Source organism: Camelus ferus, chromosome 20, assembly GCF_009834535.1.
Source record: "Camelus ferus isolate YT-003-E chromosome 20, BCGSAC_Cfer_1.0, whole genome shotgun sequence".
In the NCBI taxonomy this organism is placed as follows: Eukaryota; Metazoa; Chordata; class Mammalia; order Artiodactyla; family Camelidae; genus Camelus; species Camelus ferus.
This window is the reverse complement of record NC_045715.1, coordinates 37,528,134-37,556,053: the sequence shown is the minus strand read 5'-3', so window position 1 is coordinate 37,556,053 and position 27,920 is coordinate 37,528,134. Positions and strand designations below refer to the sequence as shown.

At 40.4% G+C, this 27,920-nt stretch overlaps 1 protein-coding gene across 3 annotated transcripts in view; it reads left to right on the top strand.

The window, feature by feature from the left end:
• The window catches only part of COL21A1 (collagen type XXI alpha 1 chain), a 218,319-nt gene that overhangs the window by 56,422 nt on the left and 133,977 nt on the right, over positions 1-27,920 (top strand). The window contains exon 2 of one of the 3 annotated variants that reach the window (XM_032463321.1): positions 20,502-20,599. The exons of the other annotated variants lie outside the window; for them this stretch is intronic. The gene's annotated coding sequence lies outside the window, so the exon portion shown is untranslated. The remainder of the gene's footprint in view (positions 1-20,501; positions 20,600-27,920) is intronic. 3 annotated transcript variants of the gene reach the window in all.

The window sequence follows — 27,920 nt, the reverse complement described above, 5'->3', positions numbered from 1 at the left end:
TGTTTAGAGATCTGGAGGAAATATAGGTGCTGGTTAGAATGAAGTGCCTTGATCTGAGGCCCCAGCTGCGGGTTCCGCCTTTCCATGCTCTGAGACAGGCGCCTAACTCCCGGAGCCTTACTTTCCTCATCTGTAAAATGGGGACTCTTGTAGTACAATGCGTACTCTGTAACTCTCCTGTTGTCCGAGTGAAAGGAAACAATGCTTCTAAAAGTATCTAGCATAGTAAATTAAATATTTGTTAGCTCAAGATGTTCACACACAAATACACAAACTAAAAAACAAAACCGAAACCCAATCCCCAAACACCTTGGAATGAAAAATCTGTTGCTAACATGGTCACATTCTTTATTGACATGTATTTACGTACTAACTTCTTCCTTAGAATGTACAGATTCTCCTTCTTCCTAGAATGTGAACATATGGACACCATCGAATTATCTTCATACTTTCATAGCATATTTTATATAGAACATTCTAGAAAAAAATTTTTTTTAGTAGATTATCTTCAAATCAACAGCCTAGTTCTTTATCTACTCAGTGTCTATGGTAATGGTTTTCACCATCTGGTGGAATTTATGCTCTATTACCCTTCACTTTTAAATAGCCTTAAAATTTGGCTCTCCAGAATATCATTCCTCATAAGAGAAAATTCAGATGGTAAGAGTGGCATGCTCTGGGCTCCAGGAGAACCAGTTTAAGAAGCACTATCTGATGTTTTGTAGGTTCCTGAGAGTGAGAAAAAAATGAAACCGTATCCAGTTCCATCAAGGTTTGTTTAAGACAGTGTAAGAGAGAACAAAATGAGGGCACAGAGCAAGGACAGGCCCAAACTGGCAGAAGGGGTAGGTGAGGAAATTTAAGTGTCCTTTTCCTCCTTCACTGTCATCATTTCAAAATGCTTCGAAACCACATACAGAAGAAGCAGTTCTTTTCATGGTGTTTGAGTGGAACTGAGCTGGATGGTCCTCTTAGGATCAAATAGTTCTCATAAAAAAAATTTATGGGGATTACTTCCAAAAAGGGTGCCAAGTAATTCTGGACTTTGAAATTAGTCTGGATTCTCCTTCCATTCCAGGGACTGCTAGTGATCTGAGATTTAGGACCCATCTCCCATCTTTAAATGTAAGAGGTTGTACTCTTCCTGTTACCAATCTTCTGAGCAGATTATGCGCAGATTCCAGCGCATAAACATCTTAGTAACGCCTCCATGTGAGAAATCCGGTCTTCATTAGGATCCTTTGGAGATGACAATTTAATGCTATTAAATTGAATATAATTAGAATGTCATGTTGTTAAATGAAATGTAATTATCGTTTAATGTAAGGAGGGTTTTCTTTTTGGCTCACTCCGGTAGAAGTGAGAAGCAGCCCTGGGCAGGAAAAGGAAAGACCAGAGGCACATCTCTTGATGGGAAAAATGAAGGTGCTTGGAAGCAAATTCAAACGCTCAGTAGTCAAGTTATACATTCTGGATAATGTAACTCAAGAGCTGAGAGTCTGTGATGTCGCAGGGTAGTGACAGGCTGTCACTGTGTCGCAGCAGAGTGGCCCATTAGGTGTGATCGTTCTTACAATGCCCCACAATGATCTTATGATTCTCCATTAAGAGACACAAAGGCCGGGAGCAGAGACAGCCATAAAGAGGTGAGCGTAATTGCATTTGATTTCCATAACGTGGCTCATGGAGAAAGGCTGAGATGGCATTCATTTAGCTTCCCTTATTTGGAGGGCCCCAGTTGCTCCAAAGTTGATGGTTTTACCCTTAAGGCCAATATGGAAAGTCTCATGAATTAAACCCATCACAGGAAATGGATACAAGTCCCTTTGTATTTGTTATCTTTGGATTGTGTTTCTCAGCCTGAGGTAGTAATTCTTTACCTTGATTCATTATCATTCTTGGGAGGAACAAAGCTGAGATGTTTATTTCTGGCAGGTGAGCCGGTCTCAGGCAAAGAGAATTGTCCATGGAGGTTGGGTTCGCCAGCTTCCTCTGTCTCATGGTTAAGGGCACACACTCTTCAGCCAGACTGCCAGGCCTTGAATCCTGATTCTGTCACCTAGTTGTTTGAACTTGGACGAGTCGCATAACCTTTCTTTGCTTCTGTTTCCTCATTAGTAAAATTGGGGTAATGGTGCCTACCTCAGTGGGATTGTCATAAGGACTAAAGTTAACTTACAGAAAGTTCTACCAACAGCGCCTGGCTCATGGTAAACGCTTAATAAGAATTTGCTCTCATCTCACGTTGGACGTTAACGAATGGTTTAAGCTAAAATTTGCTTTACTATTTTCACCTCTGAAAATTGGGATCCTAAAAAGGAAGCCATCGTTTAGGTTATGTTCATTGGATGGTTTTTCTGTTTTTGCAAGGGGGACACTTTGTTTCCGAATAAGTGAACTACTTCAAGTTTCTCAGAAAATATTACAGCCTTTTGAACAATGTTCTAGAAGTTTCCAGATGCTGGCCTGAGGCCATACTTTGAGAGTCACTGCTTCAACCCCCTAGTCCCCCAACTGCACATTAAAATCACCCGGGAACAGTTTTCTAGCATGTTGACGCCCAAGCTGATTAGAAAAATTAATCAGTTTGGTTAATTTATTGTGAAAAGAGTCAAGTAGTCACATACCTTACAAAAGAGAGATTACTTAGCATTACATATTAACTCTATACATGGGATTCCCATGGCCTCATGGAATTTTTAGAACGATAAGGAATACTAGAATCTTTCTAACGCAAATGAGGAAACAGAGGCTTGGAGATTGTCACTCTAGTCTAAGGGCTCAGGAAGAGTCAGTGGTGACACCAGGTGACGACTCAGGTTTCCTGCGTTCTACTCGGGACATTTTCCATTCAGTTATCTTGTCTTCTGAAAAACCAAGTAAGGTGACAGAGTCACAAATCCAACTTAGCAATCCCATTCAGTAGTGGGGCTGCTGTAGACCTGCCTGTCCCACTTTGCCCAGACTCATTTTGGGGTTATTTATTGAAAAGTTTTTCTAAATGAGAAAAAAAAAAACTGCTGAAGCCAATATGGCCAACATGTTTAGAAAATAACTTGATAGCTCTCAGTCGTGTAAAGGATAATTTTTGTTTTTCACTGGTGTATCATCTCGAAGGATTCAATCTAGCTTTTTTTCTCTCTGCTCTTTCTTTAGCATTTTGGTTTTTACTAATGAAAAACCTGAGAGATAGCTCTGAAAATTTCAGGAAACCTTGACAGTTTCCTCAAGTCCAAGTTTGGTGACCTGGGAATCCCGCCAGTTGCCTGCGCTGGATTCAGGGCTGAATTTTTGCTTTGACTTGTCTTGTTTGGATCTAGGTGGATTTCCCCATGATTGCAGTGTTACACTATCCATTAACTGTTTGTTTTTATGGTTATTGGTGTCATGAAAAGGTTAAGGACCAACAAAATTTTCTTTTTAAATTCGAAGTCAGAAAGAAGTTCTAGCGAAGTTTGAGCTTTATAGGAAGTCCTTCTAAAAACGTTCTTTGGAAATTTAATCTTTTACCTTTTTTCTGATGTAACAGGGGTAAATAAAAAACAACGCTTGCAATATGTGTATTATATTTTTATGGTAACTTTCAAATCCATAGGTGATTCAAGGATTGAAACAGCTTATTGAATTATGTACTTGTAAAAATGCTAAACCTTGCTCAATATGTATTTTTTACCTAGTTAGGGAGAGTTAGATTCTGCCTCCTGGGGAGTGTCCAGGCACGTGTTTTCCAGTGGTCCTGAGAATTAGATGCTTACAGATAAGACAGGGAGGAACATTCCTTGTGAGTGGTCAGCCGTTCACCATACAGCAATGAAGTGCTTACCAAGTGCTTGGTTCTCCTGGGGGATTCAGAGAAGTTGCTATGTTCGGTTTACTAAGTCTATTAATTGCCAAGTGGCCTTTTTCTTTTTCTTTTTTTTTTAAATGGAAAACTCCCTGGAATTTACTATACAAAAATAACACTTTGTGCATATTTTCAAGTGAAAAACTGTATAAGGCACAACGAGTTCTGATTTAAATTTAGAAAATGCAACCAGCCTAGCGTGATGTGTCACTTCGTGTCTTCTCAAACCATTTTTGAGTCTCATTTCACAGAATGTCAAGGATCAGTCTTTAGAAAGGGCTGACTACGATTTGAGTTTATATCTTGGTGAGATGTGGAGAGGTTGTCCCAGAGAGAGGTGCCGCGGAGAAGAGACGTACCCGTCTTGAGAATGGAGAGAGATCTTCTGCCTCCCTGTAGAAGCCCCCCCCCCCCCCACTTCCCTCTGGCAGCCTGCCTTTTTCATCTTTTCATAGTTCCTTTGTTTTCATGTCCCATTCAAATCGCATGTTAGCCAGCACCTCTGAACTGAAGTTTGAAATGAGAGAGAATGAGACGTAAGCTATGGGAAGCAGGGATGCCCTGGTACCTGTCTTAGCTGGGATGGTACAGGCAGTTTCCACGTAGGTCCCTTTGGAATGAGGAGGGAGCAGGGATGGAAAGAAAAGGTGGGATGGGATATGGAGGCACATGGAACCTAATTCAAGCCCCTCTGTATTTTGTGGCTGTAAGCACATAAATGTGGAGTGTGAGTGAGTAGGTAGGTACCTACCATCTAAGTTAGTGTCATTTCTATTCAAGCATTTGAATAATAGTCATGATGATAATTAATGTCTGTGGCATCCTAAATAAATGGACACTCATTGTTTCCAAGAAGGCTGTGGACCAGGAAATGGGAAACCTTGTTTTTCATCCCAGCCCACCACCAACTTAACTGAGAAGTTGGTATCTCAGAGAAGCCTGCCGTCGTGGGGAGCTGGGCAGGTGTGATTGCGAAGTCTTCTTTTCACATATTTATCTTTTTCTTGGTGAAAAGCACCATTTAAGACCATCACGGAACTGTAAAGAATTGCAGCTTTAGAGCATCTGTGTACAGATTTCAAGTCAACTCCAAGTAGCGTCCTTCAGGGAATTAGTCTCCTGAGAAGTGGCACATTCATTCCTAAAATTCCTATAACATACTTCTGGAATGTTCACTGAAAATGGACGCTACTGTGAATGAGAAATAATGAGAAAATGGATCTTTTTATTTCAAGAGAATTGTATTTTCCTTTCACAATACCTAAACGAAAGTTTTTTTGGCCTCCATGTGGGGATCATATAAAAAATATGTTCATTGGGCCTTTCAACATTTGAAAAAAATTTTTTCTGATTCTTAATTATGGGTTTTGTGAGGGCAATCATGTTTATATGAGCAATCAAATTATTTTTGAGCTCTAAATTGCATGTTTCCCAAAAATGTTAACAATTGTATTTTGGGGAGAGCATGATAAATATTTTCCTTCCTGCTTTTCTTGGTGTTCTTTATTTTTTAACACACACATTACTTTTATAATGCAAAAATGAATGCATAACTATGTGCTTTGTAGATGAGACCATCTGAAATTGACATTGTGAATTCCCATACACATGAGACTGATGTTCCAGTGTGATTAATTTATGTTCCTATAATTCACAAAGCACACATTGTGCCAGATGGACTTTTAAATACCAGACACACTAATTACAGAGAGTAAAACTTGGCTAAAATGATACAATAATTTTTTTTAACAGCAGAAAGTCACTTTATGGCTCCTTGAAGAATGCCAAAAGAGTGTTTGACTCTGATATCTTAAAGCTATAGAAGGTCAGTGCTGAGATCAGGGGTGCTCTGTGGGCGTGGCCCTGGCCCTTAGCACCTGTGTGACCTTCTACACGGTATTTAACCTTTTTAAGCTGAATTTGCCCATCTGTCAAGAGAGGATCACAGGACCTACTTCAAAGTGGGGTCAGGAAGGTTAAATGGATTAACGTCCATGAACCCTTTAGCATAAGCGCTTGGCAGTTAAAAATCCTCAAATTAGCTCAAATAAGTATAATGGTCTCCCTACATCGAAGCCTCTTCATGCTTGTGAGTGGCTTATCCATCGCGTGGAGAGTGTGTTGCTTCTTTCAACGAGAATCTCCTTCATGCAGCCTGGGCCCTGGCTCCGGAGGAGAGGCAATTCCGGATTCTCACCATTCTCCGTGTCGTGCTGGGGGGAGAGGAGCCTGCGTGCAGGTGAGGGTGTCTGCAGAGGCTGGCAGTGCACTTGCAGCGACAACAGAGGCTCTCACGAGCAGCTCCTGTGTGAGTGTTGGTCCTGGAGTCCTGAGGCTGTCATCCTCCGCCGTATGGCCCACGCCGCAGTCACTGTGGTTGTTGGGTGGGGTTGACGGTGCCCTCGGGTCTGTCTTGCAGCTGCAGGTGGTTTGTCATGAGCTCTTGGACTTAGCAATCGTAGAGGTCCCTTTGATCAGGGCACATGTCCGGCTTTGTGACATTAGAACATAGCTTTTCTTTGGGTGGATGCAGCCCTGGCTTTCGGTATCAATTTGCCTCCTCGATCAGGTGCCTTGATGCTGCTGCAGCCCAGACTTCGGTGCATCCGTGTAGGGTATGCATTAATTCATCCACTGGGCAAACCGCGTTTCAGCTCTTTCTATAGGTTAATTTAGATCCTAGGGATGCAGCAGTATACAAGACAGGATCCCTGTCCTCAAGGACCCACAACCTCTTTGCGAAATTTCCCCATGGCCGCTTTGTATGTCAGGGCTGGTTGTCAGACCACAGAGCTCCTAACCCTATTCCCTTGATGCCTCAAAGAGTTCCTTGTGGTTGAGTTCATGTGTTAATTGCCCCCACACCCACTAATCTGAAGATTTATTATTAGGGTCCCTATTGGATCTATGTTCTCCTTAAAACTGTGATGAAATCTACATATACAACGTACCTTAGTAAGTTTCTACAAAGTATTTAGATTAGGCATGTGGTCGACTAATCCAAAAACTAAACGAAAACCGTGATGCACTGAACTGAATGGACTGAGACAGAAGGAAGTTACGGAGACACTGGGAAAACCAGAGTCAATTATTTTTAGACTACACGTGTCACAGCCCTGGAAAAAGTGTAAATACTTTCTGAGCTCTGATTCATTCTCCATTAGTTAATTAAATGAACGCTTGGCCAGTTAGCGGTATAGGATAGTCAGAGCCATTTGTGCATCTGTGTTTCCTTAACTGTGTCTCTAAATATTTTTAATTTTTCAGTTGGGTAATGTAATTTCACATTGGACTTTTTTTTGGCTAGCCCTATGACATCATTACATGCTAAGCTTGAGTAGTGCAATGAGTTTGTGCATTTTACTATTTCCTTATTTTTTATTGCAGGATGGTTGATTGACAGTGTTAGTTTCTGGTGCACAGCATAGTGAGTTCAGTTATACATATATATATTTCATATTCTTTTTTATTATAGCTTATTACAAGATATTGAATGTGGTTCCCTGTCCTATACAGTAGGACCTTGTTGTTTATCTATTTTTATATATAGTAGTTTGTAACTGCTAATCCCAAACTCCTAATTTATCCCTCCCCCACCTTTCCCCTTTGGTAACCGTAAGTTTGTTTTCTACGTAGTCTGTGCATTTTAAATGTTTACATCATTTTGGATAAGATTGCCGAGTTGAATTCCGCATCTCCCCTCTAATATCCTGCCATGTTTTTGATCTTTGGGCTTAAAGCAGAATAAGTAAGACGAAGGGAAGCAATTATAATTTCATATTTTCAAACTTGATTTGAATACTAATGACTTGAATTTAAAAATAAACATGTGCGTGCTTTCCACTTTATCCCCTCTTCCAGATTTTCCCCAAAGATGAGCACTTACCATAAAGTTGGCTGCGGAAGCAGCCTTTGATTTTCCTTTCATCATTTTAGCTTTGCCAGTCCTTAGGCAAGACCTATCTGTTTTACCCTCAGGACAGCGTCCTCCGCGAATCCATTTGTTACAGGGCCACAGTCTTCCCACAGGGCAATGAAGAGGAGACGCAGCGCTGCTTCTCCAGAGTGCAAGACTTTACTCCAGACTCTAGGGAACTTCAGATTTTGACTTGTTTTCCTTCAAAGTCTTTCTCCTGGGATTTCTGTTTTCTCAGAACCATCTATGGGTATGTTCTAAGGCAAAGCAGGAGGGAAGAAGGCATATCTTCTTATCTGCAAAAGCTGCAGAATGTGTTTCAGTGACCATAACCATGGTCCTCATTGGGGAGTTGGGAAATGTTATATGGAAAAGACAGGAATTTTGATCTATCAAGAGGGAAGAGGGGGCAGAGGAGCTCCCCAGGAAGCTGTTTCTGTGCATTTCATCAGTTTCACAACAGGGACCTGTGGGTGACTGTAAGAATGTTGATTCCGTGCTATATGGGGGAAAAAAAAGCATCGATGAGTCAGCAAGTTAAATTTCAGTGGCTCCCAGGGTGCCTGGTAGATTATGGACATGACCCTGGGTCGCTTATGATATGCTTGAGAGATGGGCTGTTTGAAATGTAATTTTTGGAAGCAAAGCAAGACTCTAACTGAGTTCCGAATGGTCTAATACGGAGGTGGGCATTGTGGAAGATACGGTCTGTCGTGATTTGCTTTGCCTTGAAACTGCTTCTTGAAACATGGTTCGGTTTAGACACACTCTAGTCAACGTCAATCATAGGGCTGGAAATTCACTTACAAGTAATTGTGGCTTATAGTACAAATAGTGTTTTAACCTCTCTCTATAGCATCCCTAATGAGCACACGATCTGATGACGGACACCTCCAGTGATGGGAAATTTTTAGTTTTAGGGACATCCCTATTTATGGAAGACTGTTTTCTTAAATTCAACTGAAAATCCCTCCCTGGGGTTTCCAAGCACTGGTCCTAATTCTGTGCTCTGGGAGTGACAAGGACAAAAAAAAAAAATCTTTTCCACGTGGCAGTCTTGCCGGAATTTGAAGACACGTAGAACCTCATATTCTGAAACTCTTTTGCTTTTTTTTTTTTTTTTTTTTTTTTTGCAGTGGTTTGGAGTTACATCTCCAGTCTGGACAGCTTTCCCTGGACACGCTGAGTTTTGATTCTTTCTTACCATTGGTTGCTGAATAGAAAGGGTGTAGCTCTGTTCTTTTCTTGCTGTAGCCCAAGAGCAAACTAATTGTTGGCAGCCAGTTCACTCTAATGACTTCAGTTTACCATTAGCTAAGGCCTTTTTGTCTGCTCAGCCCTCCTGCTGTTAGGCCAACTGACTCCTCTTAAGCATTCTACAGTCCAGATTTTGGATCCCAGGATTTTTGTGTGTTTCTTTGGAATTCCGTCTTATGGCAGTCGGTTCATTATGGATCCAGGTGAGATCTTTTGAAATTGACAGGCTTGCGCTCAGTCAGTTAGAAATCTTCCTTAGCTTTGCTTTGTCTGGAAATTTGATTTGCAGACCATCATTCTCCTCACTCAAATTGTGAATAACCAATGAGCGGGACAGGGCAGATGGCAGAAGGCTAAACCCTGCCTCTAGAAACCTCCTGCTGGGTTGTCGTCAGCTGTTACTCTCCACTGGGGAGCCAGTTAATTACTTTTATATCCAGATTACACTTACCTGCTTTCATTGTGGAAGAACAGTTTTCTCCTGATGTCAGCCTAGTACTCCGATCAAAAAACTACAGGTCGGTGTGATGTGATCTCTTCTTGGCAGGTAACAAGCACTGTGTAGTGTTTACAGCACAGTCCGTTTGTAGGTTTTGCAAGTGCTCACAGACAGGAGTGTGGTTTAGAATTATTTAACGACCAGAAAAGCCAGGGCATCAACCGCCCAGCGTGGGCACAGGGCAGTCAGGAGAGATCACTGCTGTACAGCCTGCACATCAGTACTGCTCTGTGCTGGCTGACAGGCTGGGCTCACGCCTGCCCTTAACCATCAGCCTTGTGGGTTTCCCAGAGGCCCATGTGCTCTTGGTCTTCAGATCTTAATTTCTTCTCTCCTTTCTGTAAGTTTCTCCTGTTTATTGCTCAGACCCTGAGCCCTGGTCTACATTTCACAAATTAAGATGTGTCGTTGAAAAGAGGCTTAGAACTGGGGATGGGCATGGCTTATGGATGGGGTTTGGAGTGACTTGCCTGATGGGAGTGGAGGGTTTAGTGTGGGGAGAGTAGGAAATAAGAGTCCATACATGGGACCTGGAGCCCTTCTGTAGAAGTGGTCACTGAAGCAGTGAGGGTGTTGTCATTTCTGGATGCAAGGCCATGGTCAGTTGGCTGAGCACAGATCTGTCAATAGCCAACCAAAGAGTAAAAATCCAGAAGATGACCCATCAAAACATGGGATATCTTTCAAGAGATACGGAAGAAAAACTGCCAAGTGTACTGTAAAAGGAGGGTATCTCGAAGAGGAATAACTCTCATGCAGTGTATTTCTTAAGCAGAAGGTGATAAAGGTGAGGGATGCAGGTGATGGAAGCCATTCGTTGGGAGAGAAGGAGGTCATCAATATTCAGGTGCACCTGTCCACTGGTGATGAGTAAGTGCAATTTTATTGAATTTTAGGAAAAATGAACGATGCGCTTTGGAAGCTGTAAGAAGTGTGTGGTAATTGCTCGGAATGTTTAGTCAACGAGAGCAATAGGGAAAATCTCGAGAGGGCAGATTTCAGCAGAGAAACATACCCTTTCTGCCTTTCAAGTTATCATTACAGTGTCATTCCTAGAACAGATTCCTTCATTAAAGAAAACGATGCACGTGTCAGTGTGAATGCTCAGTTCCCCTGACAGACTACACCTTGCTTGAAAAACCCTTGCAGCTCAGCTGTTCCAGTGCTGATTAATTTGTGGAATCTCCTCCAAGCAAAAGTACCAGGCACTTGTGCCCCTCCAGTTGGAGAAATACTCAGTTGTGGCCATCTCTGAATCTGCGAAGGAGAAGGGATTTTGAGCAGAAGGAAGAAGGAGGGCAGGTATGAGGACCCACTGGAGGAGCTGTGGAAAGTTTTCTGTGGACCACTGTGAATTTCCAATAAGTCTTCCCCAGTGGTTCTAGGCAATGGTGGTATCTCGCTTTAATACCTGAGCTAGAGTCCTCTTCTCCCCGAATATTTGCCTTGTGTTTACTTTACAGAGCTGGTATTCTTATGAAAAGAAATGTTAAGAGGGAAGACAAAGGTTTGCAATGCATTGTTCAGCTTTCCAACATACTAGTAGAGACAGTACCGTTCATGGGGAAGAGCACGTGTCTGCCATTAACTGTTGCCTGGTGTGCGTGTTGTGGCTCTGAGCTCTTCAGAAGTGTCCGGGCTGAGCTGGAGAAGACCAGTCAGTTCCCGTGTTACCAGTGCCAGTTTATCTTTCTGGGGGTCTGAGGATCTGAGGCTCCTTTGGTTGGTGGATCTGTCAGTTGTGTTGTCAATTTCACCACATCTGTATTCTTTCTTTTTTTTTTTTCCCCAGACAGACTACTTCTAGAGGTGTTTATTATTGTACTATTTGTGTAAGTTAGACACAGAAAATATCCTAAATGTGCAAGACTAGAGAGAGAAGGTTGATGTTTACATTGATTATGCAACAGTGTTAAAAATGATGTTTAACGGTGAATGTGTCTTTAGACATAATAGGTAGGGAATAAAGTAAACAAATTTATATACGGAAATGTTCATGTCAAAATAATCAGATACAAATGGATACAGTTTTATAACTTATTTCTTAGGAAACTGATCTCTTATAGATGTGAAATATTCCTTTCTTGGTCTTGTTTAATGCTTTTTTTGCCTTCAGTTCTATTTTATGTGCTCTATTTTGTTTTATTAGCATTATTTCTAATAAATGCTTTCTAATAAGTAATATAATATTTATAGGCATATTTTTCTGCCATTTTATTTTCATCATTTGTTGTTACTGAATTATAAGTGGGTTTCTTGTAAGAAGCATATAGGTGGGCTTAAAAACAATCAAATGTTTCTGAATTCTAAATAGTCGAATTTAATGCATTAAATGTTATTATGATTACTAATATGTTTGAACTCCTTCTTTGCATTTTCCTTTCTATTTTTATCATGTTTTCTTATTCTTTATTGTAACGGTTACTGTTAGTTTTTCCGTCTGTTTAGAATTACTTAAGTTTACTTCATTTTCTTCCTCTACCGGTTATCTCTGGAAGTTATATTCCTATTTATAGAATAGTGATTGCTGTATCATTTCTATATATCAGTTAAAACTTGCATATTCCTACTAATAGCTAGTTGGTATCTATCTCCTCCCTCAAGATAATTTACTCGTCTTGTTCACATTTGCATCCCGTGATACACTGCTCCCATCCCCCATTCCATAGCCAGCTCACCATCTGAGAGCTTGTGTTTTATTTCTAGAATGTTATTAACTTTTTTTTTTTAGTAACAATGTTAGAATGAAGTTTATTTTGAAGGAATGCTTAGGAGAGGGCAGCCAGTTTTGTTGATTTTTTTAAAAAACAGTTTCTATCCCACAAATAGCCCTTAGTTTTATTTTCTGGTAATTTTTCTGGAGAGTGACTAGATGGTAGACTTACGAGTTCTTTAATGTTCAGATGTTCAAAATGTTCAAAAATGAATGTTTCTTTGGCTAGGTCCAAAACTGTCTTCCTGCAGAACTTTGAAGATTTTTGACCCATTGTCTTTTAGCTTTTCTTTTGTGATAATAGACTTTAGACAATCTGAATTTTATTTTTTTTGAGATTTCCTTCCCATCCCTCCTCCCTCCCACGACCCCTCCCCCACACTAGAAACTCTTAGGATTTTTTGCTTTATCCTTTGAATTACGATTTTTCATCATTATGTGTCTAGAAGGTTTCCCCTGACTTCCCGCCCCATTCAAGCAATTTGGTACTTGTGAGACCCTCTCAATCTGAAGGTTCAAATCATTATTTAGCTCAGAAAGGTTTTCTTTGACTTTTTCTTCTATTATTTCTTCAATATATATGTCACTGTATTTTTTTTCTCTTCTGGACACTCTTTTTTAATATTTTGTAAGATCTGCATCCTTCTGCATTGAAACCTGGTAGAATTCTTCAGCTTGCTTTTTCCATCTGGCTACTTCCCTCTTCAATCATTCTCACATATACCTCTGAATGTATTAATATACATACTCAAATATTCTTACACATCTCTCTAATTACATGAACGACAGTGAAGCTAGGCTTCTTTGTGCTGTTGTTAACTCTGCTTCTGTGGCTGTTAGTCACTGTGTTTGCTGAGTTTGTGGGCTTCCTCCACGATGCGGGTTTTTGTTGCTCCATCTTTGTGTTTGCAGTTTCGTGTTTCCTGCTTCCGGGGTCTGTTCTCTTTCCTGTAGCTTGCCCCTAATGATTGTGGGTCAGACAGAGTACAGTGCCATGTCGTCTGGACACGGCTGCTTCCTGTTCCTCTTGGGTTTGTTCGTGGGGGAACCCACCTGAGACTGGCTCTGCCCATCCAGTCCAAGAGCCCAGTACTCATGGCTTCCCGAGAGCTGCATAGTGTCCAGGAGGCCACGGTTCTTCCTCATTTGCGCAAACCACTTCCTTCTTAGTCTGAGAGGCACCCACCTCTGTCAGGGTGTTTTTCCTTCTGCTCTGAGCATCTTTGTTCTTCCAGCTCTGAGAACACTGTTCCACTGACCTCCCCAGCAATACAGGCCGTGGAGTTCAGGGTCACACCAAGTATTCATCTGACAGTCTTCTAAAATACCTGTAATTGTGGAAAGGAACAAAAGTCATTTTGGTGTCTGCTTTATTACTTCTGAACATTCTGGACCAAGCAAATATGTGGACAGCCATTTGGCTCCTTTGGGCCATGGGTGATATGGCTTTAGAGATCTCATTCGCAATTTCTTCTGAACAGCATTTGGATGATATAGAAAAGAAAAAAAAAAAGAACATCTCCTTTTGGATAATGTCGGACTGTAATTCTGAGCCTGTACTTGGCACTTGCTAGAAAAAAGTCAGTTTCCAGCAGGGACAGACCAGTGCAGCTGTTTCTGCTTTCACCGTGGAATTTGGAAGTCTGCATGAGAGACTGTAACCGACCAGCTTTGGAGTGAACAACAAGGGATGAGAATTTCCCTCCTGACTTTCTTGCCTTGCAGATGGACAATCTGGTGATAAAAATACTATCTTGAGTTTGGGTCTTACGTTCCCTTTTAGGGCCCCTTTCTGCAAGAATTTTTATAATGATTTAATGACAGTGTCACCTCCTCTAATTCAGTCTCTTAATCCCCCTGGTCTCACATAACAGGGATTGAAAGATAATCTTTTTAAACATTGCTCCCTGTTCTCGTTGGCCAAGGTGTGACCCAAAATATTTATAGAGTGGAACGTTTTCTAGTTCCCTGGGGTTGGTTTTTCCTAGGAAAGTTTCATTATGTACGCCATCTGAAGTACAGTATTGTCACCTTCCAGAATGCCAGGCATACTTTTTTTTTTCCCCCAGATATAAGAGTAAAAGGCATTCCAGTGCCTGATTGCACATGTCCCTCCACTCTCTGCCGTTTAAGATTATCAGGACTAGTTCTCTCTCACCATCCGAGTTGGCAAATAATCCGAATTTGACTGTGGTATTTATTTGCTAACTTTTGTGTGTGTGTGCGTGTGTGTGTGTGTGTGTGTTGGGGAGAACAATATAAAACAGTTCAAGAAATCCCACATTTTAGGATCCGAAACCATACTTGAGGCATTCAGTTGGATTGGTGTGGTACTTGTCAGTTGTTTGACAGGAGGACGGTTTTCAGGGGATTATTTTTTGTCTGAAATCTTGGCAGCAATGACAATGAAACTTTCATGGGAAAAGAATGATCAGAATGGTACCGGGCATCTCTCTGGAGCTCTTTGAATACCATAGAAATAGACATGATCATTTTGAGTACAAAATGCGCACTTACAGAAAATTCAGAATGTATTAGATCTAGTAGATTCAGTTGGGAAAAGTGGAAAGAAATGACCGCCGGGGGAGGTCGGCTTTAAGAAGCTAATTATTAGCCTTGTACTTAGTGGCAAACGTAAGAAGATAAATTTCAAGAGAACAGAACCATGGCCAATTTGAAATGGAAGAGCTCCTTTGACTCACTCATGTCTTCCCCTTGGGACTTTATAGAGGAGGTACTGAAGTCCAGCCAGGCTTAAAGTTGTCTTGCCCAGATTCCTTTGGTGTCTTAGTGGCCTCGCCGGGCCTGGGAAACAGATGGTCCAGCTGCCAGGACAAGCCTTTTCCTCCACACCTAACTGAGTAAGTCCAGGAAGGAACTGGGTATGGTGAGTCATCACTTTCAGACAAGTCGCTATTCTTGATCTGAATATAATGCTGCTTTAATTAACAAATGCAGGATGTTCATCGGCTTTCCCTGCCCGGGGTTCCTTTTACATGGTAAGAAAGTGCACACGAGCGTATTTTTGAGGATGGTCTTTCCATTTTCCGTTCTTTCAGCACAGCTGGTCATGTTTTATCTGGTTCTCTTGAATGTCAGGATGGTCGATTGTATTAGTTCGTGTTGGCTCGTTTTTCCCCTCCGGAAACCTCTCTGACCTACCTAGGGAGGCAGTGGGGCATCTGGGAGAGAAGGGAAGGCTGGATTGCATGAGGCATTTGTCTGTGATTCTTGGCAGTTTAGCAAGCATTTTCCCTGTAAAACAAAAGGCTGTCTTTTGAACTGGCAGTGCTGTGAAGGGTGGGTAAGAAAAATCATGGCAGTGTATTTGAAGGGAAGGGAGAAAACACTGAAATGGGTTGAAATGCTGGCTTTTTGGTCAGTGCTTTATAAACATTTCACATGGAAGATAGAAAGTAAGAGTTAAGATGAATTCACTTTGGAAAGGAGAAATTTAGAACTCAATAAATACTGCACCCCCCTCAACCCCACATAGAATGTGCATATTTCAAATTTGAATTTTGTTAGCTGGCCATATATAAAGTAGAATTTTGGAAATTGGGAATATTGTCTGTGACAAGGAGTTAGAGGCAATAGGTATTTTGCAATTTTGAAATACGCATTCTGCCCTGAACATAAGCCTGATAAAACTCATCCATGACGTTGTGTTGTAAGTTTATCAACTTACAGCAAGACAAAGTAAAAGAATTTTTATTACCATTCATCTTGGTCAAGGATGCCATTTGATTAATGTAAGAATTGTATATATTCCTACCAAATAAAACGAGGCTCTGTAGAATTATCTTCAGAAGTGTGGAAAAATCTTTCGAAGCTTGAAATCTTCTTATCCATGATAATGACCACATTTATTGCTAACACTGAGTGTTTATTATGTGCAAGGCACAGGAGGAAATAATATAACACATATGAATATTCAATATCATATCCACAACACCCCTACGAGATAAGGACTGTTAGTTGTTCCTTTCTTATTGACATATAGGTAATTTATGTTTTGTTAGTTTCAGGTGTACAGCAAAGTTATTCTTTTTGGATTCTTTTCCATGATAGGTTATTACAAGATATTGAATATAGCTCCCAGTCCTATACAGTAGGTCCTTGAAATTTTTTGTTTTAGGAGAAATAAAAAGGTATGGAATTCTTAATACTTGAAAAGTGTTAAAAAACAAGTCTCTTTATTTACTTATTATTGAGAGAGCATTATATTTAAAGAAAGGGTAAAACTTGGACTCCGTTCTTTGACATTGACACTATGGAGGAAGACCAAATTTCCCTTCCAGGGTAGTCACAGAACATTGCATCAGAAGAGCCAGTTTGGAAACTATTATGTTTCTATGTATCTGGCCTAATTGGGGCTCCCATAGAACAATGGCTTTAAAATTTAATTTTTTTTTACAGGACCCACAGGAGGCTGTTTTACATTGTGGCACAATCTGTACTTTTTGATAGATGTGTATCGAATCTTGTTTCATGAATAAATACCTACCTTTTCTACATGCATTATGTTCTGACATTTCCTCTTCCACTGATTCTGTTGGAAAAAAACACTGGTTATGACACATTGAATTGATTTCACATCCTACTGATGGGTCAGGGTTTGCAGTTTGAACAACACTGCCATAAAGTTCCCTCCATGGTTTCTTTTCTGGAGGTGGGGGGTGATGAATTTGTAGTTATATGTGATCCTTACTAATTCTCTTTGCCCAGTATATTTCAGGCACACGATAGGTTGACCTCTCCTGGCCCCATGTTAGTTCCGGTCAATGAGTTCAGTGGAAATCAACATGTGTTTCTGGACTGGAACATTTAATTGCTCGTTTGAGACCCTCCAGAGGTCTTTATCTATGCCAAGGTAAATGGCCGTGCTCCTCAGGATGGGTCCTAACATGAGTGATATGAATAAGCAGAGCCCCTGGCCAGCCCATGGTGGAAATATAATATGAGCACAAAATAAACCTTTGTTGTTAAAAGGCACTACCATTTTTGGATATATTTGCCATTCAGCACAGCTTAACCTTTCCTGATTGGAAGAGAATAATTCAACTATGTGTTCTGCTGGTGGCGGGAGAAACCCTCCTTTTGACATATATTACCCGTGCCTAAAAACATTTAGAAGTTTAAATGTAAGTTAATTATTTTTGATTTTAAAACAAGATATGTTCTTTATAAAAATACTGGGAAAACACAGGAAAACACAATGAAAAAATTATGTTGATAATGCTACTATCTAGAAAATAATTTTTGACATTTCTAGAAAGAGATATATATATATATATATATATATATATATATATATATATATCTACGCAATCAGCTTACTGTATAGTTTTGTATTTTGAATTTTGTTCTTATTTTTTACAATATTAAATGTTCTTGGAACACATGCATTTCATGCCTCTATATGTGTGTGTATCCAGCATGCACATGAACTGGCGTTTAGTTATTCTTGCACTGTTAGAAATTTATTTTTGTTTAATACAGAGATTTTATTTTATTTATTTATTTTTATTGAAGTATAGTTGACTTACAGTGTTGTGTTAGTTTCTGGTGTACAGCATAGTGGCTCAGATACACACACACACACACACACACACACACACACACACACATTCTTTTTCATTATAGGCTGTTACAAGTTCCCTGTGCTCTACAGTAGGGCCTTGTTGTTTATCTCTTTTATATACAGTAGTTTTTCACAGGGACCTTTCTGTTTTCTGAACATCCTCCTCTCTTTTGCTGCCATAGGGAGCTTTCTAAAATTTGAATCAGAATCTGTCCCCCTCTACCGAAAATCTGTGTAGAATCCTAGAATGATCTTTAAAGACAAAGTCCATTCCTCTTCAGTCTATTTAGAAGGTTTGTTTGCTCAGTACCTGCTCCACCATCATCATTTGTGTCCCTCACCGCCTGCTGTGGACTGAATTGTGTCCCCTCCACATTCAGGTGTCAAAGCCCTCACCTGTGTCTGGAGAATGGTCCCATGAAGAAAGAACTGAAGACGTAAAGTGAACATGAGGACATAAGGGTGGGGCTCCAATACTACAGGATTAGTGTTCTTAGAAGAAGAGACGTCAGAGAGCTTGTCCCCCATCGCCCAGCACAGACACACAGCCAAGCAAGATGGCGGCCAAGCCACAGAGAGCTTGACCAGAGCCCAGCCATGCTGGCGCCCTGATCTCGGACTGCCAGCCTCCACAGCTGTGAGGAAATACATGTCAGTTGTTTAAACCACGCCCAGGCTCTGGTATTTTGTTACAGCAGCCTGAGCTGACCAAGACACTGCCCCTCTTCCCCCTCCAGGGACTTCACTCCAGAACTCCTACTTCAGGGAGGCTGTTTCAGTGAGTGCGTCCTGCTCGCTAATGTTCTGGGGCATAATCAGGTACTGTCTTCCTCTCCTGAGGTTATCTCCAAATCCCTGGCTCTCCTTCCAGTCGTGGGTCAAACTTAATCTTCTCTTGGAAAATTTCCCTTTTTCCTTTCTTTCTTTTAAATGGACGTACTAGGGATCGAACCATCTACCTCACACGTGCTGAGCATGCGCCCTACCAACTGCGCTATACCCACCCCCCCAAAAATAAATTTTCTCTTTCCTTTCTTATTTTCCTCTTGGAGAACTCTGCCGTCTCCTCTCTGGTGGGTGGATTTAGGTCTTCATTTCTCTGAGTTCCCCTTGCACACAACTCCTTTCACATCTCTCTTCTTTGATGGGAACTGCCTAGTTGTTGTGTTCCCCTAAACCCCACGTTTTTAAAGGCCATTAACTAAGCTTTTCCGTCTTTGAATTCCCAACGCTTCAGATTAATGCCACGTTGCCTGAAATGTGGAAGTCGTAAATATTGTTGAATGAACAGACAAATAAGAGTGGTAAAAGAGTCATTCCTTTATTAACTTCTCTCTCTTGAAGACTTTTCCCCCTCTCTGTTACAATCCAAACAACCAAGCTTCATGTATTCTTATCAAAACCAGCTGTCAAGACAGGATTTCAAATTCATTTACTGAAGTATAAATAACTGATTAACAATTTATGTCTCCTAAGGGAGCTTTCGTTTTAACAGGGATAGAATTCCTCATCTGAAGAAGTAAATCTTTCTTGGCGGAGTTGCAGGCTCACCAAGGATCTGGGCTTGGTTTTAATTGGGGGGTGGGGGTGGGGCTTAAGAGGGTTCCTGTGCTTCCAAATCACACCTCATCAGCTCTGCCTAAAGGTGAGACCGGGCCTCTCACCTGCCAACCCACTGAGGGACTGGCGCGTCAGATTACACAGCAAATTCCCGTTTTGTTTCTACTGCTCAGCCTAGATCATAGGAATCCCACATCTGGTAAATGTTTGCACATGAAATGTGCATCTGCCCAGAGTTGTGGTTTCCTGGTACGTCCCAGTGGCTCCAAGTCAAGGTCACAAAACCAGCATTGCAGGGTTTCGGTGATCTGGAGGGGCGCTATGCTCTTAGTTATTGAGAAAGTTGCTTCCCCAGTGCCTTTGAAGACCCTCCATGTTGCCGTTACAGGCTTGGAAAAGCCGTCGGGTGATTCAGAGTCCATTCAACTGTTGGAAGCCATTCCACAAAGATGAGAAACTGGTCTTAAAAAAAAAAAAAAGCCAGAGAAAGCGTTTCTCAGTTTTTCTTAATGACCCATTTTCACGTCTAATCGTCTCATCAGAGGCTTCCTTCTCCTGCTAACATAAATCTTGCCTCTGTGAGCTTTGTTGCCTTGTTCTGTTCTTCGTGGAAGTGAGGACCGTCTGATTTTCACATAAACGGTGACACTGAAGACACCAGGCGGCAGACAGTGTCCCGTAAAAGCAAAACAAAGCAGAGAAGCACATCGCACAAACAACGCAAACTAAATTAAGTTAGGAAAATGGGGTTTTCTGATTACTGTGTGACTCAAAACAGACCTGCTAGTTAGCAAATCTGCTGGTTAGACTGCAAGGCTGATGTTTTGGTGTGTTGTTCATCTTCTCAATGTCCCCAGTGACTCCTGTCCTGAAAAGCCAGATAACATCAGTATGATGGAAGAACTGGTTTATTTCATGTTGTTTCAATTCAGAAAGCAGTGAAGACATCTCAGAGGGGTTATCTTTCCCCTCCAGGATTATGAAGGAGAGGGACAAACACTTATCTCTCAAAAAGTGGAAAAATTTAGTAGATGGATCCGTGTCAATTAAATGATGAGGGAAATTTGGTAAAAAGGTACCATTCTCTAGTTTCTAGAAAGAAATAATACAACGTTCCTATTATTCCAGGTGAAGAAATCAAAGTGATTTATCTTACTATAGACCTGACCGAAAGCTACCCGGTGGGGTATCCTGCTCTGCTGATGGGTTCAGCACTTTGCTACTGGGTGAGTGAGTTAGCGACGGGTAGCACTTCTGATGTTGGGTGTGAATTCTCCTGGGAAGCTTCTGTACAGTGAAGGAGATCATTGCAGCGTGGAGGGGCAGCCTACTGAGTGGGAGAGGATGTTTTCAAGTTGTACATCCAATCGAGGTTAATGTCCAAATACATACAGAACTCACGCAACTCAAGAACAGCGACAAAATAATCCGACTGAAAAATGCGCAGAGGATCTGAATAAACGTTCTTCCAAAGAAGACTGTGCAGATGGCCAACAGGCACACGAAGAGATGCCCAACATCACTAACTATCAGGGAAATGCAAATCGGGACCACAATGAGATGTGGTCAGAATGGCTGTTACCAAGGGGATGAGAAACGAGTGTTGAAGAGGATGAGGAGAAAGGAAAAAAAGTGAAATTCAAGACATAGGGATTCTTCAGACAGTTCTGTTTAGTATTTGTTCTGTTTGGTGTTTGTACACTGTTGGTTCTTGGGAAGAGTATTTAAAAAATGGTGAAGAAAAGCACAAAATACCCGGCGTAATACTGATTGTAACGTCTAGAAATATAGACAACCTTAAAAAAGATAAGAGGATCTGTTAAATGATCAATATGTTTAAAAATGAAAAGCCATGAATATATTGAACATTTTCAAAATTGTGCCTGGGATTTATTTCAGTGACACTTTCTTACCCTTTGAAGTCCTTTTTTTTTTTTAAATGATCTTTTGTGCCAAGTCCTTACCAGATTCTCTTATAACGTAGATGATTTTCTTTTCCGTGAGTACCCGAACCAGCATCTTCCTTTGGCCAGGAACAAGCTGAAAATTCATGCAAGTAGTGACTTCGAGGCAGCTGGGTGCCAGGCTCTGCGGTCAGAGTGGAAACCTACTGGCCCTCATTCCACCGATTACTGTAGGTTCTCTCTGACTTGAGCAGAGACCTTAGCCACGTCAAGCTGTCCAGTTTCCTTACTGATGAACTAGTAGCAACCACCGAAAGTGAGTTTTGGAAAGGGCTGCAAACCCTTGGCATCGTTGCCTCACTCAGCAGCAGGTGTTCTGCATCAGTGCGATCAGTCAATCAAGTGGTTAGATAGTTTCTTGTGAGCTCAGGGTTTCAAAATGACTGAAAGACACGGCCAGTTAGCACAGAGGAAGTTGTTTGCTTTACTAACAGCCTTATTGTAACTTGCATCATGCTAAAGGAAGATGGAATATTTTGAGGGTTTTGTGGGGGGAAAATTGAAATTGTGGTTTTGAAGGAGTCAGTGGTGTTTAAACTAGTTTAGTGGTTAGGGTGATCATTTTTAGAATTTTGAGAAAAGGGAAATCTTTCTGATTTTGTTTTCCTGGAGGGTCAGGATTTTGTCTTCCTTTCCCTGTTTATTGACTTAAGTGTTTGTTTTATGTTATAATTTACATTGCATGGTGTCTTTGCTATTCCCATCACTGTCAGAGGGGGTTAGGGAAAGGGCTGGGCGTGATTTGGTTCACTAGTTGTCGAAGTTAAAACAGTATTTTTGTTAAATACCTTGAATACATTAAATGTTAAATACATTTAAATAATAATCTATGGAGTTACATAGATGGGAGACTGTCCAATGGTAGCATTTCATTATGGTTGTCCAAATGACATCTCCCATTCTTTTCATCAGATGGCTCCTACTGATGTATTTTTTTCCAGTAAAGGACTTGGTAAAATAGAGCCATGTCAAGAAAACAGCAGCCCATGGTGTTACTGTTTTTAATGTTTTGATTCAGTCAAATCTATCGATTCTTAGAAACACAATCTTTTTTGAGCGTTAAATACGATTTTTTGTTTATGTCGACCATGTTCCAAAGAGATTGAGACTTGAGTAGCAGTCACTTATTGAAATCAAGTATGTAGATAACAGAATGGAAAACATTAAAATCATTAGAATTTTGTGTTTTAATTGTATCTAGCACAAAGTATAGGCTATCATAGATACTTTTGCTAAAGAAGATTGTAAATCTACATAGTAAATAATGGAGTTCAGTTTTATATGTAGTGATTTGGCTTGCTTATTTAACAAACAATTATTATTTTTTCTTTTTTTTAATAGACTTTATTCTTTTAGAGCAGTTTCAGGTTCACAACAGTACTGAGCAGAAAATACAGTGTTTGCACACAGCCCTCCCCCCTACTCATATATACTGCCCTACCCTCAGCCTCCCTCATCAGTGTGTCATATTTGGTACAATCAGTGAACCAACATGGACACATTATTATCAACCAAAGTCCATAGTTTACATTAGGGTTCACTTGCTGTCCATTCTATGGGCTTTGACAAATGCATAATGACATGTAGCCACTATAGTATCATACAGAATAATTTCATTGCCCTAAAAATCCCTTGTACTCCATCTGTTCATTCCTCGCTCCCTCCCTCTCCTCAAACCCCTGGAAACCATGATCTTTTCATTGTTTCTGTAGCTGGGCCTTGTCCAGAATGTCATTTGGTTGGCATGGTATAGTTTGTAGCCTTTTCAGACTGGCTTCTTTAATTTAGTAATATTTCTTTTAAGTTTCTTCTATGTCTTTCATGGCTTGATAGATCATTTCTTTTTTACTGCATATATTTTTTTAATTTACATATATGTACTGTTCATTTTTTTTAACATTTTTTACTGATTTATAATCATTTTACAATGTTGTGTCAAATTCCAGTGTAGAGCACAATTTTTCAGTTACACATGAACATATATATATATATTCATTGTCACATTTTTTTCTCTGTGAGCTACCATAAGACCTTGTATATATTTCCTTGTGCTATACAGTATAATCTTGTTTATCTATTTTACAATCTTGAAATCCCAGTCTCTCTCTTCCCACCCCTCACCCCCTTGGCAACCACAAGTTTGTATTCTATAACAAATAATTATTGTGCATTGACCATACTTATGTCAAGAATTGTGAAGAGGCTGAGATTTTTACCCTACTTGGAATCTAACAAGTTAGTCTGCCGTGGTTTTAGGTTGGCAGAGAAGAGATTCTTGGGTCAGAGACAGAGGACTTTATTACTTACAACACAGCAAACAGTATGGGCTTCAGATTGGTTTGCATTGGTTTGTCTTGCCCTCCCAACCCCAAGTCCCATAAGAGTGATGTGGAGGGACCCAGGTACACAGCGGTTTATGTCACAGCTGAGGAACCCTGAGCTTGAGAAATCCTTTCATAAAAAGGGTACGAGAAAACTTGCCCAGTGTTTGTACTGGAGGAAGAAATCATCTTTACTCTGCCAGCCAGGAAACAAGTTTGCCCTTGTCCCATAAGGCAGATATCCCCCAAGGCTATCTGGGTATCTCCCAGCATCCTTGGAAGTAGTCCAGAGAAAAGCGGATTTAAGAGTTTCAGAAACACCATGCAGAATTGTCTCCCAGTGCTTTACGGTTGAAAGTCAAAATGCAAAATTTGAATCTATTTTGCATATCCATTAATTTAGTTCTTATTGGGGGAAACATTTTTGGTGACTATCAAGAGGAACCAGGCTGCATTTTGTTACCCTGGCAATAGCTAACAATATCATTTCCCTGAGCATCTTTGATTTAAAGGTGGTTTACCATGAATACCTTGTGCAAATATAGCTTTACACTGACTAAGACGTTTATGTAGTTTTTGAATTATTAGAATTATTCCTTCACCCATGAAAGCCCAATGGAATAACTGTACCAGAAACCATTTACTCCAGGAAATTTTAATGCACGTCGTTTGCCAACATATACAGAAAGTGACGTAAACCTGGTACCTAAATTCTTAGAAGAATTCCGTATATTTTTTTATTTTAAAAATGGAATGATTGAGTTATTTGGAAAAGCAAGTAAGTGGGTGTTTCTGCAAGGTATGTCGCAGAATGAGGAATATTGCCTGTGGCATCCACATAGAGCCTGAAGAAAAATATGACATAAGAAATGACAGGCCTTTTCCCTCATCTTGCCTTTCAGTGGAGGACACTTGGCAGAGAAAAGGGAAAGATAAAATCAAGATGATAATTAAAGAAGCAAAGAATATAGAAAACACATGTTTCTAGTTCTCCCTTCTACTGGTATCGCTGTGACCACCTGCCTGTGTTCAGATGAACACAACTATTCTATGACTGATTATTATGGGAAGTAATATTGGGAGGACCATTGATTATCCCAGAAGTGACTGGCCCCACCCTACCTTAGCTAAGGATGGCAAAAGTTTTTTTTTTTTAAATTTTGACTAGACCAAGAATATTTCTTCCATCACTATATACCTTCTCAGCATTTAATAAAACATAAATGTATGAGCCACTCACACTGAGATCTCTTGGGTATGACAACAAAAATGGGAAAGAGGAGACAAAGACAGGACAGAGTTCACTGACCTGCCATAGCCAAAGTCATCAAGTAGGCTTAGTTTTTGTTTTTTGAAATATGGGAGTTCTCATCTGTGTGATCCACTCTGAAATTCCCCCAGCCGCCTCCCTGGGAGTACCCCCCCACCCCTTTTTTTTGAAAAAAATATAGATTAAAACTGAATGAAAATATATCCAATTGACAATCACGTGAAAATCCTCCAGGCTGAAAGCCAGAGAATCCTTTTGTACATGCCTTTTTCTGAACCTTAAATGCAGCCAGATGAATTTTCCTTCAGTACTATCCTCCTTGACTGATTTAAATGAATGCTGTGTCTTCTGAGGGGAAATCTGCATCTCATCACAGAGATGAATTATAAGCCTTAATCTTTACTCCCTAGAGAGGCAGTACCTCCTTTGTATTACATTCTTTAAATGTACCAAAGACTCAGTTTATGTAACAGTTTCACTCTAGGCATGCGATGTTAGAGCTTCGCAGATGTATAGGATTGAGAAACATGAAAAAACACAACCACCAGGCGACTAAGTGAAGTATAGTAAGAATTCTCATTGGCAACACTGTTACAACGTTTTACAATTAGTTGTATATGAAACCGGAATAAAATAGAAGGGAAACACTCCCAGTTTTAAAAGGACTCTCTTGTTCATGACCAAAAAATGACGAGCAAATACAAGCAGTGAAATTGTGTGGCGTAGGCTTATTTATTTCTCTTTAGATTATGATTATTTGTTGAAATATCTGATCTACTGTTTTAAGAACATTTGATTCTGAAATAGAAGCAAAACCCCAGAAACACTGATAGTCAAAGAGTAGAGTTTATATCAAGTCTGAAACAGAAAGGCGAACATCACGTTCTTTTTAATATCTTAACTAAACATAACTTTTTACCTCGTTGCCTTATTCTTTGGGCAGAGGATTATGATCGTGGTGGTTGAGTCCTGCTAGGAAATCTAAGACTTACAAAGTTCAGATGCATTTTCATTCATTAAGATCTTCTAATTGCCAATCCTTGAGGCGAGTCTCTATTGATGAAATCAGTGATTTTCAGTGGGGTTGATTTGGTCCCCAACTACATTTATGCCTGGAAATAATGTTGGAGAAGAGTTAGGAGTAAAAAATTATTGAATATTCATTAAGTGTGTGTTTTCTATACTTTGAGAGAGCGCCGAATCCTAACCACTAGACCACCAGGGAGCGTTGTGTTTTCTATACTTTGAAAGCATGGTACCTTAGAAAAGTTTGGGTACCTTTCTCATATTTTGTACCAAGCTAGTGTTTTCTATGTATATTTTAAATACATTCTTCTTTAAAGAAAAAGGTACTAAATTGTATTCATATAGTTTTTTCTGTTTTTCTTTTTTTACTGAAGTATAGTCAGTTTACAGTGTTGTGTCAATTTCTGGTGTACAGCATAATGATTCAGTCATACATAAACATACATAGTATTCATTTTCGTATTCTTTTTCATTACAGGTTACTACAAGATATTGAATATAGTCCTCTGTGCTATACAGTAGAAATGTGTTGTTTATCTACTTAATACATAGTAGTTAGTATCTGCAAATCTCAAACTCCCAATTTATCCCTTCCCACCCCCTTCCCCCACTGGTAACTGTAAGTTTGTTTTCTATGTCTGTGAGTCTATTTCTGTTTTGTAAATAAGTTCATTTGTGTCATTTTTTTAGATCCCACATATAAGTGATATCATATGGTATTTGTTTTTCTCTTTCTGACTTACTTTAGTATGATGATCTCCAGGTCCATCCATGTTGCTGCAAATGGCATTATTTCATTCTTTTTAATGGCTGAGTAGTACTCCATTGTATAAATATACCACCTCTTCTTTATCCAGTCATCTGTTGATGGACATCTAGGTTGTTTCCATGCCGTGGCTATTGTAAATAGTGCTGCTATGAGCATTGGGGTGCATGTGTCTTTTCAAATTAGAGTTTTCTCCAGATATATGCTCAGGAGTGGGATTACTGGATCATATGGTAACTCAGTTTTTAGTTTTTTAAGGAATTGCCATCCTATTCAGATAGTTTAATAGTACAGATCAAAGACTGGGCATCCTCTCATTTGGGGACATACACTTTTCAGTACTTTGTAGAGCATGTCTGTCATAGCAAGAGAAACTCTTGAGCTTTCCTGATCACATTTGGTCCTCATGGAGTAGGGCGGGCCGCCCCTCTCTGTGCACAGGGGGCCTGCAGCTCTCATTGAGATCCATTGACCAGGAGGATTACGGAGCGGACGCTTTGCAGAGCCAGGACAAGAGGGCGACGGTGCTGCTCCGGGTTAAGCAGTGGGTGGAGTCTTCTTGAGATTCCTAATGCCGCATGTGATTAAGCCAGAGGCTGACTCCGATGGGAAGCTTCTGGAACAATAACATTAAACCTTTTCCCAGTTAAGGGAGGCAGTATGCTCAGTGGAGAAGAACACTGTTCCGGGGACACAGTTTCTGACATTGGCTCTGTCACTGCATTTTATGTTGGTTAGAATATTTAATTTCATCGAGCTCCAGATGCTCATCTGTTAAACAATGAAATTGGGTCAGAGGGACATTCTAGAACCTTTCAGTTCATTGGTTAATTTTCCTTAAGGTCCATTCCCTTGATTTTCCTCTTTCTAGGGAGTTTCTTGTTCATTAAATGTATTTAAGGCATCTTCTTCTGAGTCTCTGAGGAAAGTCAATCCTTGGTTGTCACTGCTGTGGAAGCCACAGTTGGGCTGGATTTCTGGGCTAACGCGGTGATTGGGTTAACTGAGATGAAGCTGGACTTAATCAGTGGTTTGTTTTCAGATGACCCAGCAGTGGGACCCTGCCAACGGGGGCTCTCTTCACTCGCTGGTCCAGTTGTCCAGACAGAGGACACCATTCAGTGAAACTCACAGAATGTCCATTCATAGAACTCTCATTTTAATTAAAAAGCTAACATCATGTTTCGATCACTTTTGAGA